A 24,001-nucleotide genomic window follows, 5' to 3' on the forward strand; every position below is an offset into this window, starting at 1 on the left:
TCCAGGTCGCAGTGAGTATTGTACAGCACCCCCACCGGCTGGTTGACCCTGTTTCAAGAAAGCACTGCGCCTCCGAGACAGCTAAGAGCAGTGAAATGGATAGACTTCAGTTCTGAGTCTGCCCATGAAATCACAGTAAATGGGCCCCCCTGGAGCTGTAGCCCAGCAGGTCTTGTGCAGTCAGGATTGATGCTCCATAAAGCTCCATTGATTTTGCGATCACGCCGGTGTGTTCGTACTAACAATGTCACTCTGCCAGTCTTTCGCTTTAATGCCCTGGAATGGGCCGAGCTTTAAGGGTCCTCCGGACTCCCCTCTGCGGCCGGAGAGACTCTGCCCAGCCGTTCTGTGGCCGCGTCTGGGTCAGGGTGAGATGAGTTTTTGCAGGCAGCCCTCGGTTGTTGTTGCACATCATCATTCTCTGGCAGTCGATAGCTCGTCAAACTCCGAGGGGTTGCATTAAAACTATATAATCTGCCTCCTCGCTTATTTCAGCAACAACTGAGTAAATAATCGAATTACCCAGGAAATAAACCCACAGTGGTCCAGCTCTGAGACTCTGTGGCCAGTGGCAGAGCACCCCCTAGCCTCCCCTGAAAAGAAAAAGAAAGCAAACCATAACCCTTTAAAGTCAATAAGTTAGTTACCACATGAAAACATAAAAAGGATGTATTTAATACTTAGTTATTGGATGCTTGTGGTGTTTATTCCAGCTGCCCACTGTTGTGTGACGTCCCGTGTCCAGAGAGAGATTGTTGGCGTGAACACCTGCTGTTTATTTATTTAGTTTTTGTCTGTGCTGGGCATCCCGTCTGAATTCAAGCTGTCATCACTCACGGATCTCCCAGCAACACCTCGCAGATTAATTAGGACAATTAACGCGATAACAGTTAATCTCCCCGGACAGCCCTTTTTGTAGTCATACCATAATGTGTCCTTTTTGTGTGTGTGGGGTGGGGGTTGTCTGTAATTATCTTGCTCAAGACGGTGTTCAACGGCGGTTGTGGTTTGATGAGAAAAGCAAGAGGAGGTAGTGGTACAAAAATGAGCCGTTCATTTTAAATGGGGAGAGTTGATAAATAAATAATAAACAACAATAATAAAGCAATGCCCCTGGAGGGTGGATTCTTGTTTTAATCTGTGCCAATCTCAAGGAATTTAAAATATCGATTCTGTTACTTGCAGATTTATTTATTTATTTATGTAGGAATTGATTCATAATTATTTATTTTACATCCTGCACAAAAGAGACCCCCCTTCCCCAAAAAACAACCCCAGTACAGACTACCCTCAGGGCTCCGGGGATTATTTGTCACCGACTGTGTTCCATAAATTCTCATTAAAACCCCTGCTCTTTTTAACACTGATCTAGAGAAACAGAAAAGCTCTCAGCAACATTACATCTTATTACATTCACTTTTATTATGACATGTGCCTCATTACCGAGCAGGGGGGGGTGTGGGGGGAGCGGCTCCCCCGCTGCCTGGTAGAAGAAACAGGCCGACTGTATCTCATACGCAGCACTGATGACCCACCGCTACTGGCTGCCTATGAAGGCCATTGATATTTGAGTGTGAAGCCGGGCTCTCGGCTGTTCTGGGGACTCTGGGCTCCTACCTGGGATAAATCAGCTCTCACTGCTTTGATCCCCCCATCCTCTATTCACCCCTCCACCTCCCCAGCCTCTGCATTTCTCCGTCCCTTTTCTACTTTCTTTTCTGCACCATATATCTCTGTACTATGATAAGGAAATGCACCTTCTTCCTGTTGACCGTGGGAAGCCCTGATATGCTGTAAATCGCTGTGTTTTTTAATCATGGCAGCTGGGATATCTCGGAGGGTCCTGTGAAAGTTTTACTTGGAAAGTCCATGAAAAATATATTCCAAATGCTGGAGGCAGGGTGGAGTTTCGTAAGCCCTAAACATAGGCAGAAGCACACGTTTTAAACTTACACCATTTTCTGTAAGACTACAGCTTTCAGTGCAAAAACAAACACACATGTATATATATATTACTTTGAAAATCAGAAAACAATAGATTACTCACACAATCTGCTTGGCTGAGCACAAATGCAGGGAAGCTGCACTACAAGAGCGCACGTACTCAGGGGATAAGAGCCCGCTAGTCCTTTTCGCTGGGGCACTATGAGGTGCTACATAAAAATAAAAATCTTGTTGCCGGTCCAAATCCCCTCTTGTGCTTTGAACACGACGCACTGTCCTTTCTGTGCCCGCTCCCGCATGCCTGGCTGGCTGGGCCCAATAGCGATGCCCACTTTCCGCCAATGCATTAATCTCTTAACACCCCCCCCAACCCCAATCATTCCTGCCTCTCCTGTCTTTACAAGGCAAAGGGCGGTGATGAAATATCCATGGTGGAAAAGCGAGAGTTGACTGGGACATGGTGTGATGAAATCAAAAGGGGTTAATGGTGTTTTTTGATATATATATATATACACTCACCTAAAGGATTATTAGGAACACCTGTTCAATTTCTCATTAATGCAATTATCTAACCAACCAATCACATGGCAGTTGCTTCAATGCATTTAGGGGTGTGGTCCTGGTCAAGACAATCTCCTGAACTCCAAACTGAATGTCTGAATGGGAAAGAAAGGTGATTTAAGCAATTTTGAGCGTGGCATGGTTGTTGGTGCCAGACGGGCCGGTCTGAGTATTTCACAATCTGCTCAGTTACTGGGATTTTCACGCACAACCATTTCTAGGGTTTACAAAGAATGGTGTGAAAAGGGAAAAACATCCAGTATGCGGCAGTCCTGTGGGCGAAAATGCCTTGTTGATGCTAGAGGTCAGAGGAGAATGGGCCGACTGATTGAAGCTGATAGAAGAGCAACTTTGACTGAAATAACCACTCGTTACAACCGAGGTATGCAGCAAAGCATTTGTGAAGCCACAACACGTACAACCTTGCGGCGGATAGGCTACAACAGCAGAAGACCCCACCGGGTACCACTCATCTCCACTACAGATAGGAAAAAGAGGCTACAATTTGCACAAGCTCACCAAAATTGGACAGTTGAAGACTGGAAAAATGTTGCCTGGTCTGATGAGTCTCGATTTCTGTTGAGACATTCAGATGGTAGAGTCAGAATTTGGCATAAACAGAATGAGAACATGGATCCATCATGCCTTGTTACCACTGTGCAGGCTGGTGGTGGTGGTGTAATGGTGTGGGGGATGTTTTCTTGGCACACTTTAGGCCCCTTAGTGCCAATTGGGCATTGTTTAAATGCCACGGCCTACCTGAGCATTGTTTCTGACCATGTCCATCCCTTTATGACCACCATGTACCCATCCTCTGATGGCTACTTCCAGCAGGATAATGCACCATGTCACAAAGGTCGAATCATTTCAAATTGGTTTCTTGAACATGACAATGAGTTCACTGTACTAAACTGGCCCCCACAGTCACCAGATCTCAACCCAATAGAGCATCTTTGGGATGTGGTGGAACTGGAGCTTCGTGCCCTGGATGTGCATCCCACAAATCTCCATCAACTGCAAGATGCTATCCTATCAATATGGGCCAACATTTCTAAAGAATGCTTTCAGCACCTTGTTGAATCAATGCCATGTAGAATTAAGGCAGTTCTGAAGGCGAAAGGGGGTCAAACACAGTATTAGTATGGTGTTCCTAATAATCCTTTAGGTGAGTGTATATATATATATATATATATATAGCTCTTGAAAAAATTCAAGTCCACTCCAAGTTCAGAAATCAATGTTAAGTGGTCTCTTAATTTTTTCCACAGCTGTATATACAAACTTTGAATGAGGATTAAACCCAAAAGAAGAGGAGCAGTGTGTTAAAAGAATAATAATTCCGAATGCAGGTTTTAACCCCCACGTAGATTTACGCCAAAATATAAATTGTCGCCAGGGTATGTTCTGTACCAGAGGAACAGGCCATTAAAGGCTACTGTTAAACACAGAAATCAAAGGTCAGGAATCATGTGTTGGACTGTGAAGTAATTCATCAGAGCACAGCGGCCAGGGGGAAATGACATTACGAGCCACTCACACAGGGAAAGGCCGTTCCAAGATACAAGGTTATCACGGAGTCGGTTGTGACCGCGCTGTGCGAGTGCCTTCTGTACTCCGTCACCCTTCACATCCAGACTCCCATATCACACACCCAGCCACCTCGAGAACGAAACAAACAAAGCTAGTTTTACATAATAACTAAAACTAAAAGCCTGATCTGGCCAAAGCGATTAGCTCGTCCCAGGAGTGGAGGATGTTGCTGGATTCCAGTGACTTGTTTCCTTTAAAAAATAAAACATTCGATTTACTTACTTATGTGTTTATTCATGTATTTATTTATCATTTTCTCGATAGGAAGATTAAAAACACCTCTGTATCTGAATCAATCCGGTTTAACATTGCTAATGTTTTCATCTAAAAATTAAAATTGTGTATACACGATTAAAGCTTCATTGGACACACACACACACACACAAAGACTACAGGGTTTTTATTGTATTCTGTTTCATGTTCTGCTCCCCTCAGTGTTCTCAAAGGTATTAAACAGGCCTGAGTTCCCCTGTCGAGATGTGATTGTGTGCTGGGAGGGGTAGCGAGAGGCTGAAGAGGCACTCTGGGCCCTGATTGGCCTGCAGGGTCAGTAAGAGCAGGAAAATCACTGCAATCACAAACACACTAGCACTCAGCAGCTAATGACGCCCCTTCATAACGAGCCGGGCTCATCAAGCCCAGTGTGCACCCTCTGGAGGTCAGACTGCAGACTAAGTGTGTGTGTGTGTGTGTGTGTGCATGCGAAGGGTTGAGGAGGGGAAAGCACATCGAGAGAAAAAGTCAGGAATAGAGAGAGAGGAATGGGGTGGGCAACAGAGAGCAAGACTTCAATTTTCCCTGTCTTGAGAAGTTGGGATCCTCAGATGTAAGAAGGAAAGAAAAAAAACAAAATACTGAAAGCAGAGAGGCTAATCTTTGGTTTTCAAACCGTATTTAACGTCGGGTTTCAAAGGACGCTGGGGAGAATTTCACTAAAGAGAGCAGTGAAGAGGAATAGTCGGTTCAACAAAATAAACGTAACGTGACTAAATATGATTAAAATGGGCATCCGAGGCGTTTAACACAATATAGACCAAGTCCTTCCTCTTAATGTCGGCCCTGTCCTCCTGTATGGAATACTCTGCACACGTGGTGAATTAATTTTGATGTCCGCAAAAAAAACACCAAAATAAGCATAATTAATAAAAACAAATAGGCAAACTTAAAAACAACAAGTCTAAAACACGCCAGGCCATGATGGGCCGAGATAATGTATTCCCCCAGGCGGAGCTCTCTGGGTTTTTAGTTGCGATACTCTTCTTGTTAATGGAGAGCGAGACCTGTCTCCTCATCGGCGTCGGCTGTGCCGTGCGTGCCGGGCCTGCTCCCCGCGCCGCTGATCTAATCGAACGGGATGGACTGTGACCTTCTGCCGTCACTGGCGCTTGTGGTGGGGGGCCGAGAGCTGCCAGTGACTGGCCAGTATTGTTCACACTCCCAGAGGGGCTGCTACTACTGTCACTTCTCAGCAGGGCTTTCGCAGCCCGTGAGGTTTATTGCGGCTGAAAATCCCCAACGAGAGAGAGAGGGAGAGAGGGAGAGGGAGAGAGAGAGATGTTTTTGCTTCTCTTTTCTCTCCAGCCCCCCACTCTCAAATGCAGATGGCCCTTTTACTCAAGCAAGCCCCACCCCAAATCTCTCTAGAATTCGAACTCCAGCTCCAATGGATGTTTTCTGAGTAAAAAACATGTGGGCAGAGACCACTGTCTGGTGCATTTTGTTACGGGGAGAGAATACAACAGGTAGCTTATCAGATGACCAGTAAAGATTATTGGGGTCACATTGTCATCTATGGAGGACCTGGCTCAAAAATGCATACTGGCCAAAGTGACCGGCGTCCTGAAAGACCCCATTCACCCCTGTCATAAACTTTTCTCCCTCTAGTCTTCGGGCAAGAGATACAGAAGCCTGCGTCAGGTTCAGTAAAAGCTTTTACCCGGCTGCTATTAGATTGTTAAACATAACACTTCAGTGACTGTACCCGTCACCTATTTTATCTGCTGCTATGCAAATGTGCAATCATATTTATTGAGGTTGGTGCAATATTAATACAATTGTCTCTCACAATCTCTCCCCCCTCTTGTTGTGCAATAATGTATTGGTGAAATATCCACTATTTATTTAGTTATGTTTGTTGTTATTTATATCTGTGTTTTTTATCTGTGTTTTTATAAGGAGCCAGGCTTGTAATTTCGTTCTGCTCTGCATCTTTGATGTCTTTGCTGAATGACAATAAAGAATATTCTATTCCATTCTATTCTAAAGGGTGAGCCAGTGACGAATAAGCACTAGGGGCATCAGGCATCGAGAATTGTTTACTCCCTTTTCTTATCCAGAGCTCCACAGGTTGTGTTCTTAAAACTCTTCTCTCCCTCCTCTCTGTCTGAAGGCCACCCTTTCTCTTTCTCCTTCTCTTCTCTTACTCAGTGTGCAGCAACAGATTGGGTTATTTTTCAAACGGGGATGCAGCTGCTTCAGCCGAGGGAAGGACATTTTTAAATGGCCAGCAGCTAAGTGACGGGACGTGCGTTCGCGACACGGTATTAGGCTCTGAAAAATCTGCAGTCGGAGGATTTTTAACCTCTGCTGTGGGCCATGACAGAACTAGAGGGAATTAGCGTTAATAATAAGCCTATCTACCTGAGGATTCATTAGTCCTTGGCTAGCTGGCGTTTCACGTTGTATTAAAGTCAGGTGTGACTTTGTAATTGAGACAGCTGGGGCTGCGTGGCAAAGCCTTGGAGAGGCTGCTGGAAGCTCCTCGAGGGGAGCAGTTCATGGCTTTCTTTTGCACAGACCTTTAACGGACACAGGGAGGACTCCAGCGAGCCCCATCGGGCCCGTCGGCCCGTGCCCGATGAAGCTCAGACCCGACACCTGCCTGAGTAGGAGAGACCTCAAGATGAACTTCTCCAAGAGGAGAGACATGGGGGCGCTGTGGTTCCCGGGAGAGATCCCTGCGCTTCCTCCCAGGCCAGATCCCTCGGCCCTCTCTGGTGTCACACACAGATCTTATTAGCTTGCCGTCTCCGAAGAACTGAATTAATTTGGAAGGCAGGGCTGGTAAACGGACAGATGCAAATTTGAATCTCGTGTAAACTGTATATTATTATTACTATTATTATGTATTTATTGGCAGATGCCATGTGTCTGCCAAGAAATAAATAATTATAATATATATTTAAAAAAACAATTAGAACAACACAGTGTCGCCTGCATTTTAACGATGTACTTGCTCAAGATACTCTATTGACACACGAGGAGGTGTCCCCTGACCTCACTGTCCATCGACCCCGTTCATGCATTCATTTAACAGATTACTCTTCAATCTATACCCCTTCTCTCTCTCTCTCTCCCTCTTCATATATCTGTGCCAGGCTTGTGTTAGCACTTTACTCTGAATGCAAAATGAAATACATTTGCAGTTAATCTGAATTTACCGACAGAAGCACCCCCAGAGAGATATGTGTATTTTTTTTTATAATATATATATTTTCATAGTTCTGGCAACTGCTCTGGTACAAAGTAGATGGATTGGTGAAGAAAAAAATGACGGGAGTTTTTTTTAAAGGGAGCTGGTGGGGGGGAGGAAGAGAAATGTGTTTTCCTTGCTGTATTTAAATGGCAATAATGTGGGAAAGGTCACCCAGACTGGTTGAAGGCTCTCCTCTCTTAGTCATTAACATGGCAGCAAATTGATAACCCGACACATTAGCGCAGTAATAAAACAAACCTTTTTTTTTCTTTTTTTCTTTAACTATTGATTTCTTTTCCTCTTTCACCCTTTAATTTTTTTCTCCCCTTTTCCTACAAAGTTAACGCTGCCTGTCCAAAGAGCGTGATTCTCACGTTCGAGGTTTTAAATAACCCAGAAAATACAGGAGTGCAGCCTCTAAAATGTGCCTCTAGCAAGAGAGCACCACTTCATGATTAAGTACAGGTTATTAGTGGAAAGGTGACTGTCCTGGTATGTATGTATATACAGGTGCTTTGTAGATGCATTCTCCAGCATTAACAGCTTGTTTATGTTGTGTTTAAAAAGTGCCACCGGCAACCATCCCGTAAAATAAAATAAAGTGCTTCAATTGGAAAAATGCACTGCCAATATTTGCACAATTTTGCACCAGTACTTCATAACTTCTCTAAGACTGTTCTTGAGATTGCCTCTTGGATTGGACCCCTTATGTGCAGTTGCTCGTAATAAATTCCTTTTGATTGACCATGCATCTCTCTCTGGATGATTTTCGACTCCTCACCTCCCGATACGGCACAGTCTCCCGGCTGCCACAGAGCACAGTCTGAATTATTAATCTGGAGAAATGGGATCCTGACCCAGCAGTGAAAACTGGATTATATCTGTGCGTTTGATTCAGTTTTAAGAGAGTGAGCACGATACAGGCTGCTGTGTTTGATTGCCCCCTACCCCCCAATTGCCTCCCTCCCTCGTGTTTCCTAAAGCGATAGAAAACTAGCATGCTTGTGACGGTTACAAGTGAAAGATGGCCATGGTCTAGCCTCAATGCACACTGCCACTGGCCCAGTTACTCAGATCCAGATATACTCCTGAGTGTGTCTGGTAATTAGAAAACAAGATGGCTGGAGTTTTGACACCCCGCACTGCACCCCACTGACACTCCAGTCAAGGCCAGTCTGGATTCTTCTCCACATGTGTGTCCCACTGCCTCCCACACACACCCCTGCAGTTTAATGGAAATGTAGCACTGAGGACACAATCCACCGCCCCATACAACCACTCGCCACTATGGGACAAAGCTGTCCGAACAGCTTTGCTTTTGTTTATTTATTTATTTGACCTCTTAAAGCACCATACAGCGATAAATACTTTTCTAAAGCTCCATATATATATATCAGATTATTTATTTCCCTCCAGAATGCTGGATTTTCCTTCTCTAATAATGCTTTTGAAAGACAAACCCACAGAGATGCATTGTTAAACAAGACTCCAATACCTAACAACGCTCCCCAACATGGAGACGCATTTTATTTATTTATTTTTAACAGTAACTGCGGTCTCTTATATCAAACAAATACATACATACATACATACATAAGCTGGGCTTCATAATATCTCATTCATCAAATCAAGACATCACAGAAATCCTTTGATAATGCTTTCTATATGTATTTTTCTTCTGTTTAACACACAACACACACACACATTCTCTCTCTCTCTTCCATGCATGCTAGGCACTAGGCTGTGTACAGTAGACTAAAAGCCCTGTCAAAATTGTTTGTCGATTTAAAGAGAGGGGGGGAAGATGGAAGCAGGAAAGAAAAAAAAAAAAAACAACAACAAAGTGCATCAAGGGGCCCTTTAGATTCAGCAGCTTATTGATTCAATTGCAGTCCGTGGGTGAGTGGCGGCTTCTCCAGGCGGCTCTGCCATGTACTCACATTTGCTCTGCCCAGCCTGATGAATGGGATGGAGGCAGGAGGTCCCAGTGGGCACCGACAGGGGAGAGGGTGCCAGGCACGTGAAGGGCAACTCCTCGGCCCGTACCTGGCAGCCTGAGATGGCACAGACACCCACAGGCTTGTGTTATGGGGGGGTGTTTGTAGTTTCCAGTTTCTGGAGATCCAGCCTCTTCCTGTCTTTTACTGGGGCTCAAATTTTTATTCCTCTGTAAAGAGGGGTCTGTACACATTCGGACTGTGTTTCTGTCAGGTTTTTAGTGCCCAGATGGATGATGGGAGAGAACGGTGGCAATGCTAGAAATAAATGAAGTGAATCATGGTAAATGATTTAGCTGCGAGAGCATTGTGGGTCATGCTACAACAATTACTCTTCATCATCATCATCATAACAACAATGGTAATAATAATAGTAAATGGTCTATAACTGATCCTCAGAACAAACAAACTGCATAAATATATAAATGCGCTCTCTGCTGTTAAAAAAAAAGAATCAAACCAAATTAAATCAAAGTGGCTGAATGGAGTCAAATGTTTTAAGCAATGAAAAGCACTTCTCATGCAAAGATGAACTAATTTTACACGCAGCAAAATGCTCCACATTGGGGATGCCGTCTCACCCTCTACCGCCACCTATCTGATAGAGGACCGCTTAGCAGGGCTAACAGGACCACAGGCCAACTAGTCCAAACGCTGGCTGGGTGGAGAGTGGGCACCAGGCTGGCTCCGCTCTCCACTGTGCTCTGAGTCTGGGCAAGGATGGGAGCCAGCTCCACAGCCGATCAAAGCGCGTGAAATCCGTCGGAGGCACCAGCTGTTTTCCTGTGGGAGCGAGGGAATCCAGCACTCCTGGTCATTTGTAGAGGGACTGGCCAAGAGGAGACAGGGGGGCTCAGGATCAGTCCACGGCAGCTGTGAGCCTTTTTCTTATTCTTTCACATGAATCTCCCCGACAAAAGATAAGAAGAAAAACGAAGAACATATCAGGGGTTCTCCTGTACAATCTCTGTTCGTTATGGGGCGTCTGTGATAGAAGTGTGCATACACATAGTGAGACCTGCCTAGAGCGTGGGTTAGTATCCATAATATAGAGCGCTGATATTGTTCCTCATCTGGGGGCGTAGACATTGGTTTTCCAAACAACGACAAACTGTGGATTCTGAGAGGAACTGGACTGCTGCTTCCCATTGCCAGGCACTGCAGTTTTTGTTTTTCGGCGGCACCCTCTAACTACCTTGGAGGAATTAGCCACTGCTGTAGCTTCACTGCATCACGCCCTGCGCTCCCATTAGTGTCTCCACCCGGATGTCTGTGACACAATAATTGGTGCCCTGACGGTCCGCTGTGGACAAGCACAATGGCAGCTCTGTTTGAGTGCTCTCTTGGCAAGCTCCAGTTTCCCCTCAGTCACTGGCAGGCTGTGAATCAGCCTCTAACAAGCTGTACCCAGAGGAGAGCCCATCATCTCCTCCAAATCAAAGTGCCAGTCCACCAGTATGAAACAGTACAGGGGGAAAAAACAAACAATGTGCCACAATACACTGCTGCTGTTAGTGCCCCTTATCTGAAGCACCCCAGCCTCGTTCACAGTGAGGCCCCAATGGCACTCAGCCCTGCCAGGCCAGCTCAAAACAGGCCACTGCTCTCATTGCACGCAGAAACCGTTATCTCTGTCCACATAGACGGGAGCTGCACAGCAGTGGGAGACTTCATTGGAGCCCTCAATGTAACTCAGAAGAGGCTGAACAGTTGGGGGAAGCTCCCACTAACAAAGCCCTGACTCGATCCTTGACTGTTGGACCTCCAATCCCACACTACCTAGCTGGGACGTGTGACATGTGGTATAATGTCTAATTGCTTCTTGCATGCATTGTTAATAAAGGTTGATAGGAGCACGCTAGCCATTACTCACTGAATCACCTGGCTAATTTGTGTGCGATTACGAGTACAAAGATGTCACACAGTAGACACACACTGGCCTCGGCCTCCCCAGGGACCATTAATCCTTTGGCTCGTGTTGTCCCTCTGCAATGCCTCGTCTGGCACCGCACAGCTCCCAGGCCAGGAAGCCAGGAGAAGCTGCCACTCCCCTGTACATAAAAAAAAAGATGGCATCATCTACAAAAAGTCAAGGCTGCTAATTTCCAAGTGAAGAATTTTAGCAACAGTAGCAACACACAGAGACACATTTGGGAAAAGTGAAACTTCTACACAAGGAGAAAACCTTTAGAGACTCTTTTAACAAAGGGGATAGATCCTGCCAAGGCAGCACAAGAAATTGTGGGATTGCATCTACACGAAAACAGAGAAGAGCACAGCAATACAGAAGTATGGAAGTGACAGCGCACTGTTTGAAATGACATGGTGGGGGGGTAGTGACTTCAGGGAGGATCACATCACTGGCGACACAGAACTCGCCCTGTAAACGGCTGGTAATATGCAGTGTTGTCTTCTTGAAAAGCCTAGTTGAAAAACTGCAATTTCTCTAATTGGTGGCTTATCACTAATGCATTCGGATTTCAAACGATCTGTGAGAAGTGCCACTTGTGCTTGATATAGAAAGGGATGCGTACAGGTTCTCTTTGCTCTTGCCCCTGCAACCGAAAGAAAAAGGGCGAAATTCCAGATAGGGAGCAGCAGGGAAAGAGCAGGGCCATTCCCGTGTGCTGCTACTGTGACCCTGCTGGTAAATTTTAATAGCTGTATTGATCCGCCAGTCAATTACTTTATCGATCACGGGATGAAAATTATTATCAGTAATGAGAAATAAAAAAAATAAGATTTTTTTTTTTTTGCATACAACACGCATAAAAATATTGGAATTTATGCATTGTGGAACCCACTGTTGGGCAATCACTCGCTAATTATCTTTCACTGGAATAAATCCTTTGACCTGTCAATGAAGTCTAGACAGTCTATTATATAATGTGTGCCCTGTTTCGCGCTCCCCCTTGCAAAGCATTACAAAAGGTGCAAAACCATAGCATTTTGTGTAGTTTTGTCAATGTTGTTTTTTTTGTTGTTTTTTTTACCGACAAACGGACGGTGCAATTTCATTCCGACGGCCGGTTTGCCGAGCATGCGCGGCATGGGTGCGTATGCACTATAAAGCAGGGATCTGTCACAGCATCTCACAGCTTGCTCCAAATGCACTCTTTAAGGGACTGTCTCAAAAGATGCTCCCCAAAAACAGGTTGAAGAGAGAGTCTCAAAATATACATCTTTTTATTTTTAACCTGGATATATAAGGGAACCATACAAGACCGGCCCTGACTAAAGAACTAAGTACCATGTCCTCCCGGTTCCTTGAAGACTCCACTATATTACTGCCAATGCAACCCCTTATAGTTTTCTGTGCTAGTCTTGTTTGGCGCCTGATTCCACAGGCCCAGAAACGGCCAAAACTTGTGAAGCATGAGAGTACAGTGTGGTGTGATTGACAGGCAGGCAGCGCGCTGTCATTGGCTAGATGGTCTAATCTTGCCCTGCAGGGAGGAGATGGGTAGAGCAGAGAGGATGTTGGAAAATGTTGAAGGGGAATGGAGAGAGGGAGATAGAGAGCGAAAGGGGGGGGGAGTGGGAGAGAGATAAAGAAAGTGGAGGGATAGAGCAAGGGATAAATGTAAAGATTTGTCAGTGGAAGCAAGCAGTGGGGAGGGGGATTTAGGGAGAGAGAGAGCGTGAAGGAGAAGGGAGAGAGGGAGTGAGAGAGAGATGAAGAGTGCACTGAGAAGACAGGAGTAATGGAGAATTGATGGGGTTAGCGAGGAGACTGAGGGTATATTAGAAGTGGGGACAACTCTTTTATGTTCCATCAGGGCAACATCAACACTAGAAGCCAGTGTATTTGCTAGACTCACATCCACAGCCGTGTGTTACGGTTCTCAAAATGTTACACTTACACCATGTTCCACACTGTGCAGAGAAACCACTGAGCTCCTAGTGTGAAAGCAGACGCATCCACCTTGGGCTTCAGCAGCTACAGGCTCAACACCACCTGGCATCTACGATCTGTCTTTTACCTGGAGGAAATGCCGAGATGTCGACAGTCAATAATGACAATGACAGGCACTGATTTGATGTGCTGCACCTGGTACTTTTTCCGTTTAACTTTTTCCCTACAACCTGACACGAATCAAAGTGCCGTGCATGGTGTGTCTCAGTGCAGTATCGAATATAGGCCGTGTGCTATCCTGAATACACCTGCTCCTTCCCTACAACCTTTCGTTTCCTTTGTGATCCATATGGAGGATCGCAGAACATCTCTTCTCATCGTGCTCAGGCATTCGTAACGCTGAGGGAACAAAAACGCAGCTCCTCGCGTCCACATGCCCGGAAGCAATCATGAAAAGCATGGGTCAGTGCATCGCGCTTTTCCAAGCAGAGTTAAGGGACAGACCGAGCAACATACATCTAACAAGCGAGATGCTGGAGATATATAATATATATATATATATACACGTACGTGGGCCACGTAACCTAGAAACATAACCCTCATTAACAGTGAGTGAGAGTGAGGAAAACAAATGAAAAAACAGATATGTTAAAAAGGGAGGGAAAGGGGCAGATTTTTTCACTGCTGCCTGGCATGATCCCCTCAGCTGCCCTCTCCCCTCTCCTGTGCTGAACAGAGAAGCCATTTTGAGGTAATGATCTCTTCCACCTTAAACCCCGTCTCTGCCCCTCACCCTCCCCCTGCTCCGTCTCCCTGCCCGCCCGCCCGCCCGGCCCCCAGCCTGTTGATAAGGAGAGGCGCGAGAGGAGCCGGCCGGTGAGATGAATGTGATTGGATTGGCGGCCGACTGCAACCTCCCCATCTGTCTCGGAGTCTGCCATCCCATCTCACAGGCAGTGGGAGGTAATTGGGTTCATTGTTCTCACCACAGGATTCTCCGGATTGAAAGCTTCATTATCTGTATAACCATGAATGTAAATGAGGCACAAGCATGCAGCAGAGTAATAGGAAAAAAATATATCATCTCTACCCCAACCTCCCTGTCCCTCGCTCCCGGCTCACCCTCCCTCCCTCCTCCTCGATCTAGCCCTGTAATGCCACCATCCACACACACACACACAGCCCTCACCTCTTCTGTAACTGTGTATGAGTGTAAGGGAGAGATAGTGCGTCTCTTTGTGTAGAAGCGATCCACACTGCATCTGAATTTTTGGGGGCCTCAGATGCACTGGCGTGTGATTCCCTATGAAATGTATGTACCTGTTCATATGGGAGGCTGCCGGTGCGCCGTGAGGGGCAGCTGTCTTGTGGGCACGCTAATCTTGGAGTGTGTGTGTGTGTGAACAGGCGATAAAGCCATCTTGGCGGCATTCAGATTTTGAAACACGGGATTCGAGTGCTCGTAACACAACTCGCAATATCTTGAAACAGCAACGTCAAAGCAAGCGTTTCTCAGCTGAGCGTTCCAGTGAGGGCAACACGAGACAAAAACTCTGCCAACCCATGCACGACGACGAGAAGAATACGGATTCCATTTTTGTTCCCCCCCCACGGATGTCAGGATGTTTATTCGATGCAGATGTGGTAGTTTCAAAACACCGGAGGCGGAGAGGAGCTCCCATTGAGGCTCTCGCTCTTTTTAACAGCTATGGTGTTGAAAACCTTCCGGCCCGGCTTCCTGGCTGTGCTGCGGAGAGCGAACGGTTAAAGTGGCTGTTTCTGAAAATAAACACAACGGAGCAAGGCGCTTTCAGGTCTTCCAGCAAATCCATCAATTATCCGTAGATGTGATCTGCATAGGAGATTATGGCAATTTAAGCATGTCGGGAAAACTGCCTAATCCGGTCTCTAGTGGAAGCGCCGATTTTCAATTTGCTCTCCAACTGGGACTAGGGATCTGGGGCTGGGGAACAGGCCGGGCAACAACACACTCTCTCTCCAGCCTTCCCTGTGTTTTATATTGCATAGTTTTTTTTTCATTCTTGCTATAAAGAGGTGTTTCCAACCAGTGTGTCGGTGTGCTATCAAGCATGAACTTCTGTGCCATGATATTCTTGACAACTCGCACTTGACATATATAAATAAATGAATAACTTATCAATTGTAAATAAGGCCCTGGTAATACTGCACAAATATTGGTGCATTAAATAGGTTAATAGGTACTATATTACGTTTAGGTTTAGCCACCTATCTTAAGCCAGGCCTATACAAATCTACACCCAATTCAGTTAACTCGGTTCCACACAGCCTCCAGTCAACTAACCAGTGTGTGTTGGAGTCTTTTTCAAATATTATCGTTTGAGTATTTACCATCCTGAAGGACACTTCACTTCTGGAGGGGAGAAAACAAACGATGCGAGTCAGTGCCGACAGTCGTTGGTTTCGGTGGCAACCTCGCTGCTGGTGGTCTGGTCAATTAATCAATTGTAGTTTTTGTTGTTGTTTTGCTTTGGTTATTCTCAATGTTATACAAAGGCCTTTTTCATGGTCTCCTGTGGATCTGGGAACAACAGGGCACAGTCACAACCCAGCAAGGAAGACTGGCAGCGTTTACAATTGACACGCAACCAAGACATTTCAAATATAATTTACACAAAGCACAGAAATAGGCCTCAGTTCTGTGGGTTGGCAAATTCAGTATAACCTCCCTGCAATATAGAATCAAAAGCAATAGTTTAGTTGTCATGTACAAACAATACAATGGACAGACAATAATAATAATAAATTAAGATGGGCTTGACAGAACTGCAGAGGCCTGTGCAGATCAGAACTGCCTATGGAAGAGGGGCATTGTGGGGGAAATCTCAGGGTGGCCTCCTGCTGAGGGCTGATCGCGTTGGCAGAAAAATAACTTCAGTTCCTGTTGCCACCAGAGCTTTGCTTATCCAAAGCAAAATATAAATAGCACCCAGGAAGTGCTTTTATTAATACGATTAGACTTTTATTAATAAGATTACACTCCCTTAATATTTTTTTGTTTTGCAAACACGCAGCCGAAGAAAAAAAAGTTCAGACCTGGCGTATTACAGGAGGCGGCAATTTCCACTTATTTATTCTTTATTCGTTTTAGTTTTTTTCTCCTACAGCAAGGCATGAAAGAATCCAAACACAGCGCACAGCTAATGTCATGACTTAAGGTTGACAGATGGATGTAACAGTTAGGGATCTCATTAGAGCAACCATGCGGCTCTGCTCCGTTGCAGAATCTTTCATTAAAGTTCCATCGCTGGTGTACGGGCCCTGGCTCACGTGAAGCTTGAGAAGGGGTGGGGGGTTATGCTTGTTTGCTTAACAGAGCGAAGGGGGTTATTATGGGCAGAGAGCGAATTTCATAGCTCTCGTCTTATAATTAGCTCCAATTTGTCCAACGAATGCACCACAGAGCTTGGGCCGGCAATAAATCTCCACCAGGAGGGAGGGAGGGTGTACTATGAGTTGGGGGTGGGGGGCAAAGAAACTGAAAAACAAAACAATAACAAAAAAAACACAAATGGGACCCTGTTTTAGCAATTGCTTTTTCCATCTTCTTTTTTTGATATATGTTTTTTTCTTCTCGTTTTAATGGCACAAAAGTTAAATGGAGCATTCTGCAAGCGGATTAGCAGCGCGCACCGTCGTGGCAGCCTGAAGTGAATATTAATGTTTTATGGGTTTTTAAAAGACGTGTTAAATGCATTTTTATTTATGGTTAAAAGCAAAAGGCTAATAATAACAGCCACCGTGATGATAAAGACTGATGCGTGTGCTCTCGGCTCCAGCCCTGCCCGCCTAACCGACAGGAGGCAGGGGGCGAGCGCAGCCGCTGAGCACTGGAGTTTCGCTTGAGGGGGGGAAGACACAACAGGCTTAAATTATACCACTTATCAGCTCACTTTCTCTGCCTTCTTTTCACACAGATAAATAGCCCTCACTCTCTGCTCTAAGACCTTTGAGAAAGGACCGTACTGATGCTTTAAAGAACCATGTTACCTTGTCTCTCCCTACCCTCTCTCCCCTTTTTAAGGTGAATCCACATGGTAATTTAGCCCTTTATGCAGCACATTATCCCCCCCAATTTCAATATCTCAGCGAAATGCTTACCTGGCTTTTACCCCACTTCTCTCTGCAGTCTTGTGTTCCGCAGAGGCTTTGATTTATTTATATGCTTTTTAAACAGGAGCAAATGAGCTTTCTGGTGCTCTCACTGGGCTCCACTTTCATTGCACTGCGAGCTGGAGGTGCGGACATTGGCCACCGCAGTCCAAAGTCCCCACCCAATTGCCCTGCTGCTGGTCCATTTCAGCCTCAGGGGCCTCAACTTCACCACCTCACACCCCAGGACGCACATGCTCAGCCTGAACTGGAGAGGTTGGAGAGGGATCTTGTTTCGTGAGGCTGAGAGACTCGGACTCGGCCCCACCCCCCTCCATCTCTATAAAGACCCCCGCAGTAAATCTCTGTTCTACTTTCCCCTCAGCAGCCCCCAGTTCATGTTTATTGGCCGTGTTTGGAGATGGTTCATCGAGGTTTACGGCATGATTATTCCAGCTAGCCCATGTTTTTTATGTGTTCCCTCATACCTTTACTGCGCTTGTGCCGCCTTATTCTAAATTAAAAACTTTGCAAGAGGATGCCCCTGTCCTCATCAGCACCATCCGCTGCGCAATATCCAGAGTGATACATTTACATATTTTCCTTTGATTTTTGTATTTATGAAGGCAGTTTTTACATTTGCTGAATTTGCAACCGCATATTGATATTTGATATTTCAAGGGTACAGTAAAATGAGCTGTTTTCTGCGATAACTTGCTCTTGGTTTGTTTAGTTTGTGAGGTGGTCAGATCCGGAACAGTTTTTTGGGAGAAGTGTTCTCTCAGACTTTAAAACAAATGCATAAAAAATCACCAAAACTTCCGCGCCCATTCCAATATTAGAGCTGACTGAATGCAACACTTCTGTAATGTGCATTTGATTTCCATCAGCGTATATTTGAACCGGGAGGCAGCCTGAAAAAGTAGCAAGGAAACCGAGACCTTTCAGTTGCGGTAATAGCGAAAGATCACGTGGGTTTCCCGAGCGGCTGTAAACTGGCTCCACTCACGCTGCCAGCTTGCTCATGTTGGCAGTTTGTTCATGGAAAGAAATAAACCGAATCCCACTCTCGATGTTGTGCATTTCCCCAGAGAAGAAGTCACAGACAATAAAGAAACACATTGTCAACGTCTAAGTTGTTTCACGAAAAAACAACATAATTGTAAATGCCAATTATAACAAATATTCCTAATGAGGGAGAGATTGTTCTGGGGTGGGGGGGACTGAACTTAAGTTTGTGCTTGGTTGTGACTATTTTATTTACGCCCCCCAAGACCCACGTAAACTCGTACGTTGTAACGAAGGCCGGCTTGCTCAGGAGACTAGTCAACAGGTCTGTGCGGGAGCAGTTTTTTTCCACTGGCATCTTGCAGGAGCGATAGGCGCGCATCAAGGCAGACCGGAGAGCAGTGGAGAATGAAATTCACAAGGAGGCTTAGAAGAGAGACCAGGGCTATTTACAGGCATCTGAAACGCTTTTGCCTCGGGGCACACAATACTTGGAATAAGCTCTCACTCTCTTTGAAGTCTGCACCAAATCTAAACGCAGTTTCAAGTATTGCTGCCTTTGAGCCAAGGACAACTGTAAATTGTCTTATAAAGCATTAGTAAGGGTGGGGGGCGGGTGGGGTGTGTGTGTGTGTGTGTCGGGGGGGTTGAGCTCTAAAAGTCGAAAGCAAGAAATTATAGATTAAAAAGTGCTGCCATTACATTGATACAGATCTCACGCACCACTGACAATTGCAGTCCTGCGCCTGTTTCTGAATCAGAGCTATTGTTTGTATCGTCATGGTTTGATTTTACTTCACGCTGCTGATAAATGAACAGAAATAGTCTTGGGAATCACGCTGTCCCCGAAGATTAGTCTTGTAAATGAGACGGTGCATCTCCAGTGAGCTCTGCCCTGGATAATACATTTAATATGATGGAGAAAGCGTTTTAAAATCAAACCAATTAAGGCAGCAGTTTATAGCATCTGCCTTTTCCAGTTATTTTGTTTCTAACGTGTTTTATATCTTTATGCGCATTCCTGCATAATCCCGCACTGTTGTTTCTGCCTGCACGGCTATTCGTCACGTCAACTCCCTGCAACACAAGAACGATGACTGAAGCCCCAAAGAAAGCAAGCGTCTTGGGGAGGGGGCACTTTACTGCTGCTGCACACGTCTGAGTCCGAGTTGTTTTTAGATCCTGCCTTGTTGTTGTTGTTGTTGTTTACTTGAATTTGCATTCCAGCATGATACTGACCAAAAATAAATACAAATATAAATCTAAAAACAATCAAGGAACCTAAATCATAAGTGATAAGGGATGCCAAAACATCTTAAAACATCTTACCCTGTGCTCTATTTTTCCCATTAGTGGGAGTGGATCTTTAAGTTGGCTATTTATGCAACTCATATATTCCTGACACACGAGTACAGATACAACATCAGGCACCCATATTATTCAGACACAGTAAGATGCAACAAGAGATACTAATGTATAGGAGTAATAGGCTGCGACAGAGGGTGCATGCTGCTTATTCAGGGTACAGTTCCTATGTGAAAAGGAGGGAAATTGAGGTTAGTGTCTTTGTAGGGTGCTTGTAAAGCCAGCATGTAGATATGAAATCTACACCAGCAGGGAGATTTTCCTGAAATCATACACAGGCTGCAGTGAGGCACAGGAGCCAGAAGGCTAAGAAATGCCATAAGGCTCAGCACTGCAATTTACCACGTGCTTTCTCAACAGAAGGAAAGGAAGAAGAAAGATTTGATTTGAGTCGGAGAATGTGTTCTGGAATTGGCTCCCCTAGGAGGGTGGAAAACAAGAAAAGAAAAAAAGAGAACAGGTCCTTTCCTTGTGCCCTGATCCCTGAACCAATTGGATTTTCAGGAAAATTAAATCCTGCATCACTTGAGCATCAGACAATCGCTGACAATTGTTTTCAGTGTCTGTGCAGGGTCTGTCATGGGTCTCCATACTTTGACCACTGGCACAGACAGCAGAAGGTTCAAAGCCCAGTTTGATGATAAAAGCACGGAGGCATCGTCGTCGTCGTCATCATATTTAGACAGGAACACACACAGCCTGGTGCTACGTGTCCCTGCCTCTCGATTGGTCGGCTCCTTTCAAGTGCTGCCATTTGATAGGCCCACCTCTTTCATGTCAGCACGTGCATGTTTCCTGTGATTGGCCACGGCCTGCTCCCTCGGATTGGTCAGGACTTTAGTGCGACAGCCTGTTGCTGGATTCTTACTACCGAGGTCTTGTCTGCTTTTCTTTTTTTCATTGCAAATGTCTCACACTGTTTGAAGGAGGCCCAAAACACACCCTGAAGGTCAGAATCAATTGGGAGTCTCATCTCTTTTTACACAGTAAAAAGGGACTTAATATAAAAAAAGCGCTCTGACGTAAGCAGGAATTTAAAAGATCTTGTAACCCATTGGGCTATATGAAAAAGAACAGTGTCTGAGACCATGATGCTGTGATGTGTTTTAGTGTGATGCCTATTTTACCATGACCCTATAGAGCAGACATGCTAAGGTTAATGTCATAAGAGGACCGTGTTTGCAAGGAGCTAGAAAGGAGGATGATAAAGCCTGCCTTTGCTGGCTGCTGTGCATCCGTCTGCGCTCTGTGCAGCGTCCAGACCCCTGTGCCAGACTGGCTTATTCATCAGGGGGGAATTACACAAAATAGCCAAGCAGAGAGATCAAAGCACATTCATCTGCTTTCCCCCTCTCCTTTGTATCTCATGTGAGTAGCCACGGGAGAGAGAGGGCTAAAGTCAAGATGGAGAATTTAGAAAAAACAGAGAGAAATTAGCAATAATGAAAAGAGAGAGTGCGCGCAGGAGAGAGATGCTTCAATTTCAAATCTGACGAGAACTGACCCCCCCTTTACCCTCGCCCCTGCTGTGTAATTTCTTCAGCGCTGACCCCGGGGATCCTGGCAAGCTACACAGGAGCACAGAGCCCCCTCCCCCCGTGTCAGACCCTCAGTATCAGCACAATTTGAGTCTGGACCTGTATCTAGGTGATTCTGCCTCAATGCTTAGACATTAGACAGAGAAGACGGGGTGGAAGGGGATCATGAGAAGTTTGGTAGGGGGCTGCCCTGATGCAGAAGGCTGGTATTGACATGTGAAACACACACATCATTTCGCTATTGTTTTTTTCGAGGGAGTAGGCTGCTGGAGTGTGTAGATTGCACTGTAAACCTATGGGCCCATGAAGGAGGCTCCAAACGCCCAATCTACAGTCGGGAGTGCCAGCATCTGCAGGTAGAGAGTTTGGTTTCATCAAAAGAAAGAGGAGGAAGGTTGGAGAGTTAACAGCCACCTCTCTGCTAAGCCTGTCCAGGGGGAGCTATATCAGGGGAAAATTAAACACAATTAAAGGGACATCTTAGCAATTCTCTCCCCTTCTTTTTTTGGGAGGTAAGAGAAGAAAATCAAATGTTCTCATAATTCAAGGGGTGAGGATACAGGATAGGCCGGGAGGGGGGTGCGCACTGTTTTGTGTTGTATGCACATTAGTTTATTTTTAATCACTTGTCGTATATCACAGTATTTTGATGTGTGGGGCTTCTCCGTTGTTGCATCTCAGATTCTGTTTTTAGTTTCTAGGACAGAACTGGCAACAGATTGGCCCCAGAAGAATAGGTTTACTAGTAAAGCATTTTATTAATTAATTGGCGCAGAAGTAAAAGAATCTGCGGTTATAATGGAACGGGGGTTCTCTTCTCTGCTCAAGACGAGAGTGATCTTTGAGAGAATGGCAGATATGTCTTCATTAAAATACCAAGTTCCAGTTTGCTGTTCAGAATAAGATGACAATATTTTACAGGCCTAGTGCTGTAGCTACACACTCACACTCACACAATAATCGTCTCTGTTAAACTACTTTAACCCTCGCCAATAGTAAATGTCGTTTGGACCAAAATAATTCCCAACCCTGTAAAAAAGATGGATATTCAAAAACATCAATTAAATAAAACCACCAACAAATAAGTACACAATCAAAACCGACTGTACCACACTGTACTTCAGCATGAATCCCCAAAGCCGAATCTCGCTCCGCCAGACAGCTGAGGAGGGGAGAGGCGGCGAGTTCTTTTGAAAGCAGCAGAAAAGGTCACCTAGAGGTCCTCTCTGCGGATCAGGAAGTCTTTTTTTTTTCTTCCCTTTTTCCTAACAGACAAAGCCGCCCCCCCGGAGAGGCTGCACAGAAGGCTGCAATAGATTTCTGAACCTGCATGTCTCCTAAGGAGCCTTGTAAGACCACGATCCATTCACTTGACTGACTGAACCCCCCCCTCGATTACAACACCTCACCTGCCAACCCTGTGCCCCTCCACCCACCTGCCCTTAGCCATGGCCCGCCTAAAAGCCGAGCTCTCCGGGGAGGCGGGACTGTCTGGAGCTGTTCAGCCACGCTCTAACAATGGGGCTCCTGGCCTCTCTATTCAGCATCTCCAGAAAAGACAGTTTACTGAGGGAGATCAGCCTGGAAATAGCACAGGCGCGCAGCAAAGTGCATACAGATAGGTATCCACACATTTCACAGCCCCCCTCCCACCCAAGGAAACCCCACAAACCGATAGAAAGGTTTCTTTAGGAAGTCTAAATGAGATGCTCAATTTTTATATGCCCCCCCACTCACGTAAGCCTCTTGGAGGTGATTAGCTCGCCTTTAGAAGTGATGAACGCTCACCTCTCCCTCACTGAATGCTTCCTACACACCCATAGTGTCTTCATGCAGATGTTGCATTATGGGGGACTGATGATAAGACTGGAGCAAGTTATCCAGGGGCCCAAACAGCCTCAGCTGCATCTCCATAATTCAAACCCATGCAAAATGCTAAACCCTTTTCCAAAGCCTTGACCCACCTCCACATACTCCCCCCTCCAAAACATAAACACTCACACACACACACACCCACCCACACACACCCACACACCCACACAGAAGCACGCACACCCTCAGGCAGGTTCGAGCCTGGCTTGTGCAGGGATATGGTGAAGGAGGTGTGAATGGAAAACTGGCGTTTGGTCTCCCTACGGCAAGCCTCTCCATTTTCCCCCTCTTTCTTCTGGATTTTTTATTTCAAATACGACTCTGCAATCTCCGCGACGCCTGCTCCCCGGGGAGCCCTAATTGACAAGTGTGTACAATAACTAATCAGCACCAGCCCGACTGCCCTTTGAAATGATGAATTGACTAAACTAATTTCAGATAATCCTTCACATTACTGCGCCGCGCTGACACCGTCAATTGATATTTGAAATGCAGCCGCCCCCCAGACCCACCTCCGCCAGTCATTTTCATATCACCACAAACATGGGAAAAAATAAACTATTAAATAAATAAATGTGCCATTGTTAATAAAACGCTGACGGAGTGCTGAAAGGATTAAAACTTTCTTTTCCACTTTAGCACCTCTCAAATGATGATGGATTCA

The 24,001-nt window shown here is 45.5% G+C and overlaps 1 protein-coding gene across 2 annotated transcripts in view; it reads left to right on the top strand.

Annotated features, from left to right (window-relative positions):
• Positions 1 to 24,001, top strand: part of celf5a (cugbp, Elav-like family member 5a) — a 139,869-nt gene that overhangs the window by 81,091 nt on the left and 34,777 nt on the right. The window lies entirely within an intron of this gene.

Source organism: Amia ocellicauda, chromosome 22 (assembly GCF_036373705.1).
Source record: "Amia ocellicauda isolate fAmiCal2 chromosome 22, fAmiCal2.hap1, whole genome shotgun sequence".
Classification (NCBI taxonomy): domain Eukaryota; kingdom Metazoa; phylum Chordata; class Actinopteri; order Amiiformes; family Amiidae; genus Amia; species Amia ocellicauda.